This window comes from Mercenaria mercenaria, chromosome 4, assembly GCF_021730395.1.
Source record: "Mercenaria mercenaria strain notata chromosome 4, MADL_Memer_1, whole genome shotgun sequence".
NCBI classification, from domain to species: Eukaryota; Metazoa; Mollusca; class Bivalvia; order Venerida; family Veneridae; genus Mercenaria; species Mercenaria mercenaria.
The window spans coordinates 38,886,674-38,892,673 of NC_069364.1; the positions used below are offsets into that span (position 1 = coordinate 38,886,674).

Here is a 6,000-nt window from a genome sequence, read left to right on the forward strand (position 1 = left end):
TGTATATAGTATAGTAACAAAAACCAAAGTCCCGCAACTCTGCATTTTTTTCTGAAAGAAACTAACATGCACCATGCACAACTACTGTTGTTACTGATCACCTGTGTGAAGTTTCATTAAATTGTGTTTATGGGTTCATGAGATTAGGCGCGCACAAGACTGCATATGCAGACTCTATGTATATAGTAGAGTAAAAAAATCATAGTCCCGTAACTCTGCAATTTTTTTCTGAAAGAGACTAACATGCCTCATGCACAACTACTGTTGTTGCTGATCATTTGTGTTAAGTTCCATTAAATTAAATTGTGTCAAGGGGATGAGGAGAGATGGTGCGCACAAGATTGTGTCTATGTATGTAGTATTATTACAAAAAACAAAGTCCAATAACTCTGCAAAAAAAATCTGAAAGAACCTAACATGCCCCATGCACAACTACTGTTGTTGCTGATCATTTGTGTTAAGTTAAATTAAATTAAATTGTGTCAAGGGGATGAGGAGAGATGGTGCGCACAAGATTTGTCTACGGACAGACAGCCAACATGAAACCAGTATACCCCACACCCTTACAACTTTGTTGTCGGGGGTACAATGACAAGACCATTCTACCTTATTGACATTCCGTATCCCCACGTTTAAGCGCCCCCGGATGCACCAAGAGTGCGGTTATTTCTGTACCAAATACAAAAAACAAAAAAAACCAAAAAAACTAGAATTTTGAAAAAGAACTATGTTGTTTTATACTACCGAAAAATGTCAAGTCCGCCACTCGCTAACATACATGTAAGTTGTTAAATCGTACAACAGAGTAAATCCGTTACCACTTTCAGTCGAGTAAATACGGCAATTAAGAGTAAATACGGCAATCAAGAAACACTGGCTATAAACCTTGACCCGGTCAGTCCACATGTAGAGTACCATTCGATGCGTGAATTTGTTGCGCAAATTTAGAAAGTTGCAATGGGGTTTGTTTTCACATATGGACCATACATTCGAAGGTAACGATGTAAGTTAACCGTACCTTTGTGACAAATAAGATGTTTGACATGTTTAAAACAAGAGGGTCATGATGACCCTGGATCGCTCACCTGAGTAATATGAGCTACATGTTTCAAATGTCAAACTGATGATAAAATATTAAGAAAGTCAGTAGGTCACATTCATGGTCAATGAAATTCAGTTTTACGATTTGTGTGCAAAACTGTGTATGTCATCAAAATTTCAAGGCTGTATCTTAAAAAACAAGAAAGTAGGTCAGTAGGTCAAAGTCACAGTCAAGTGACATCATGTTACTTGAGGTCATCAGGTAATTATAATTAAACAGTCTTGAAAATAGGATTAGAGGAATTTTTAAGTATTTTTCCTATATAACTCACATAATAACTAAGTGACCCCAGGGTGGGGCCTCGTTTAACCCCAGGGGCATAATTTGAACAATTTTGGTAGAGGACTACTAGACAATGCATCATACCAAATATCAAAAGTCTAGGTCGTATGGTTTCAGACAAGAAGATTTTTAAAGCCTTTTCCTATATAAGTCTATACAAAACTTTGGACCCCCAGGGCAGGGCCTCTTTTCATCCAAGGGGTACAATTTGAACAATTTTGGTTGAGGACCATAAGACAATGCTACAAACCAAATATCAAAGGTCTAAGTGTTGTGGTTTCAGACAAGAAGATTTTTAAACTTGTTTTCCTATATAAGTCTATGTAAAACTTGGGACCCCCGGGGCGGGGCCATATTTGACCCTAGGGGGATATTTTGAACAATCTTGGTAGAGGACCACTAGATGATGCTACATACCAAATATCAAAGCCCTAGGCCATGTGGTTTTGTACAAGAAGATTTTCAAAGTTTTCCTTATATAAGTCTATATAAACCATGTGACCCCCGTGGCGGGGCCATATTTGACCCTAGGGGGATAATTTGAACAATTTGTTAGAGGACCACTAGATGATGCTACACACCAGATATCAAGCCCTAGGCCCTGTGGTTTTGTACAGCAAGATTTTTAAAGTTTTTCCTTTCGGTTGCCATGGCAACCAGAGTTCTGCATGGAATTCAATTCTTTGAATAATTTTGAAAGGGGGCCCCCAAGGATCATTCCTGTGAAGTTTAGTGTAATTCTACCCAGTGGTTTTCAAGAAGAATTTTTTAGAAATTGTTGACGGACGACGCACGACGCACCACGCACGACGGACGACGGACGCACTTCGTGACAGGTGAGCTAAAAAGCCACTTTTCCATCCTCGGGTTTAGTAATATGTAATCCGCGGAGCGCGTTCAGTCAGAGAGTCGCCTCAATTAAGAAAGAATAATCTTAACGTCAGAAGTTATTTCTAAGGTGGCCAGCTTGTAATTACAATAGCTTTCTAGGTCAGTTGCTCAGTCAAGTGTGACTTACCAATTCAAAGTGTTTTCAAGAGAAGGAACAATAAGGAAATGTTTGACCCCGGTCACAGCTCACTTCTAAACAGGGATCATCATCAAAATTTGGATATGTTGTGTATAGTAATGATTGTGAGTGTGCTGACGTATGCTTTTAGATTTTTAGAAGAATGCTGTGCCGCAGGAGTGATTACTAAAGGACTTAAGTTAAAATTAAACGTGAGTGTCGGAAATGATTCTTCGGACCTTCAGTCTTCAATTGACAGACTATTAAACAAGGTTAGTCTAGAAATATGCGACAGAATAAAAGATGATCATATGAGAAAAACTGACGTAATGCTTTGAAAGTCACGAATCAAAAATATTTTGTACTAAATGTTCTAACTGCAAGTGCTTCTCTTCGGCGTTTCGAATCCGAAAATATTGTAAATTGTTATCAAGACTTAAAAGCCGTTCTTCTGGTGCAAGATTTTAATAATACTATTTACAGACTATGGAGTAATATTTTTCACAGTCACCTCTCCATACACTGCGTATAATCGAGTTTAAATAGTGAGAGGCGTAAGAAATATTTCGGTTCTTTTTTTATATGGGAGCAGCGGTCATTGTTGAAATCGACACAAATAAACGCTTTTGGAATCGCGGTAACATTATATTTTTTCAAATAGCATGGCACAATTTTTAATTCAAATACACAATGTTAAAATGGAGTTGTTCTTTTTTTAATTCAAAATATATCAAAAGATTTAATAACTTGATGACTTAATAGGACCAAGAGTCCGGAACATCTCGAATCATACGACTTATACAGTGTAACCTGTCTTAAGCAGCCAGCAATGGGGAAACAGACAACTTGGCCGCTTAAGCCAGGTGACCGCTGATCGGAGGGGCAGACAGAATATATATATTTCAGACTTCTGACCAGTGTTCAATCATGACTTAAGCCTTTATCTCCTAAACTAACGACCATTTCTAAAACTTATAATTTGTATAAAAATGCAAACTGATTTTCTCGTGACTTCTTTCTTATTGCTAAATGAAATACAAGAGATCACAGAGTGATCTTGGCGCCCACCATTGAGCCATTTTTCAATGTTCAAATTTCAAGACTAGCTCAAGGTAAACATCAAGGTCAAAGTTCATTTCGGTACACAAAACTGTGCATATGGTCCATGCATGTGGTCCAATTTGAAAGCTGTAGCAGGTCACTAGAGTCAATTTCAAGGTCAAAGTTCATTTCGGTACACAAAACTATGCATGTTCATCAAATTTGAAGGCTGTAGTTTGAGAAATGTGAAAGTAGGTACTAGGTAAACATCAAGGTCAAATTTCAATTCTGAACACGAAACTATGCATGTGGTCCAAATTTGAAGCCTGTAGCTTCAGAAATGTGAAAGTATGTCACTAGGTCAATTTCAAGGTCAACGTTTGTTTCGGTTCACAAACCTATGCATGTGGTCCAAATTTGAAGGCTGTAGCTACAGAAATGTGAAAGTAGGTCACTAGGTGAAGATCAATGTCGACTCGTGTCAAGGTTCATTTTGCAATCAAAACTATACATGTTGTCCAAATCTGAATGCTGTAGGTTATGGACAAGAAGATCTTAAATGTTTTTCCCTATATAAGTCTATATGAACCATGTGATCCCCGGGGCGGGGCCATATTTGACCCTGGGTGGATAATTTGAACAAACTTGGTAGAGAACCACTAGGTGACGCTAAATTACAAATATAAAAGCCCTAGGCTTTGTGGTTTTGACAAGAAGTTTTTCCCTATATAAGTCTATGTAAACCATGTGACCCCCAGGGCGGGGCCATATTTGACCCTAGGGGAATAATTTGAACAATCTTAGTAGTGGTCCACTAGATGATGCCACATACAAAATATCAAAGCCCTAGGCCCTGTGGTTTTGGACAAGAAGTTTTTCAAAGTTTTTCCCTATGTAAGTCTATATAAAACTCTAGGCCCTGTGGTTTTGGACAAGAAGATTTTTAAAGTTTTTCCCTATATATGTAAATTATAAAACTAAACAAAAGGCCATAACTCACTCAAAAATTACTGAATCAGTCTGATTTTCAGGGGGCACAACTAGGGTATCAATACATCATTCTGACAAAGTTTGGTCAAAATCCCCCAGTAGTTTCTGAGGAGATGCGATAACGAGAAATTGTTAACGGACGGACGACGGACCACGGACGCAGAGTGATTTGAACAGCCCACCATCGTCATAAAGAAATGATTTTAAAATATCGCAATAATAAAACCTATGACAGGCCCTTCAGGGTCATGCTAGGACCGTTTAATGCGTAGTGCAAACTTGAGTCTTGTAGGATTCATCTAAAAATCACACTTTTCTAATTATTTATTTTCTTTTTTATTGTTCAATCAAATATGAATAAATAATTCAATAAACGGCAATAATAAACACATTATATGGCCTTGCCGGTTATGTTAACCGGATTTTAGCTCAGATTAATTCCGTTGAAAGAGACATGCGCAGTGCGTAACCTATTACGATACTAACAACCATGTGCTCGCCGGCCTGGATTAACAAGTACTTCGTAAAATGAAATTGGACTATTTACATATGTTTAAAGAGAACATGAAAGATTGTTATATAATATCTGCGGATAAGTAATATTGATTCGTATTTAGTCAGTGATTAAGAAACATCTTTTGTTGGGTAAGTAGATAAATACTGATTTTATATTACGATATTTCACCTCATCTCTTAAGACACAAGGACGTATAATTTAAGTATCTACCTAAAGCTTCTATCAGTCTACGTACGTATGAGTTAAAGATGAAACTTTTTATAGGTACAAATTTTTATGGAATCTATTTGCAAGTTATTCTCAAGAATAATGGAACAAATATTTAAATATGTTTAAAAGAGCTATTCGCGTAAAGACAAACACGGTCTAAAATTAGAAACTTGTGACGGTGCTATTTTTAGAATCAAGTAGATCGTCAAGGGTAGACAGAAAAACATGCTACTTTACAAACTAATGCCGTTTAAGTCGATAACATCGGCTACATTCCGTTTTAAAAGTGCGTAACTCCTTAACTCGTAACCTTTACTTATTATAATAATTATTATGATGTATTTAATTAACGAATTATAATTATATTCATGACATATCATTTGCTGCGACTATTTTTAACAACACACAACAACAGAAAATTGGTCCCAACTGTTATTTTTACCACAAAGTTAAAGGGAATTCCAGACAAACTGAAACTTACCCTTTTCCTTCCTGGGTATTTCCCCGTTCCGCCTTCAGTATTCTAATTCGTTACTAATATAAAACATTGGTATAAACTCCGTTCGCTTTCCCGTCTGTGTAGCAGGTCACATTCGTAACATGCCCCTAGAATATGCACTGTTTCATCAAAGGAAATGAAATATCAAAAGTTTCATCTCCAGGGATAGGGTGAAAATGTATACAAATATAGCATAAAGCATTTCAGGATTTGATGGAAATTTGAGGTTTTAAAATTTGAACATCATCAGATAGGCACTGGACCCAAAATACAAATTTCAAGTAGGCATTAGGCCCCATATCTATTTTAGATATATGTGTAGTTAAGTGCATAAAAGTACAATCTGAAAA

At 36.9% G+C, this 6,000-nt stretch overlaps 1 protein-coding gene across 1 annotated transcript in view; it reads right to left on the minus strand.

The window, feature by feature from the left end:
* Window positions 1-5,742, minus strand: part of LOC123551492 (uncharacterized) — an 89,390-nt gene extending 83,648 nt beyond the window's left edge. Inside the window, exon 1 of the mRNA XM_053540967.1 lies at window positions 5,633-5,742. The gene's annotated coding sequence lies outside the window, so the exon portion shown is untranslated. The remainder of the gene's footprint in view (window positions 1-5,632) is intronic.
* Between the last annotated feature and the right edge of the window lie 258 nt (window positions 5,743-6,000).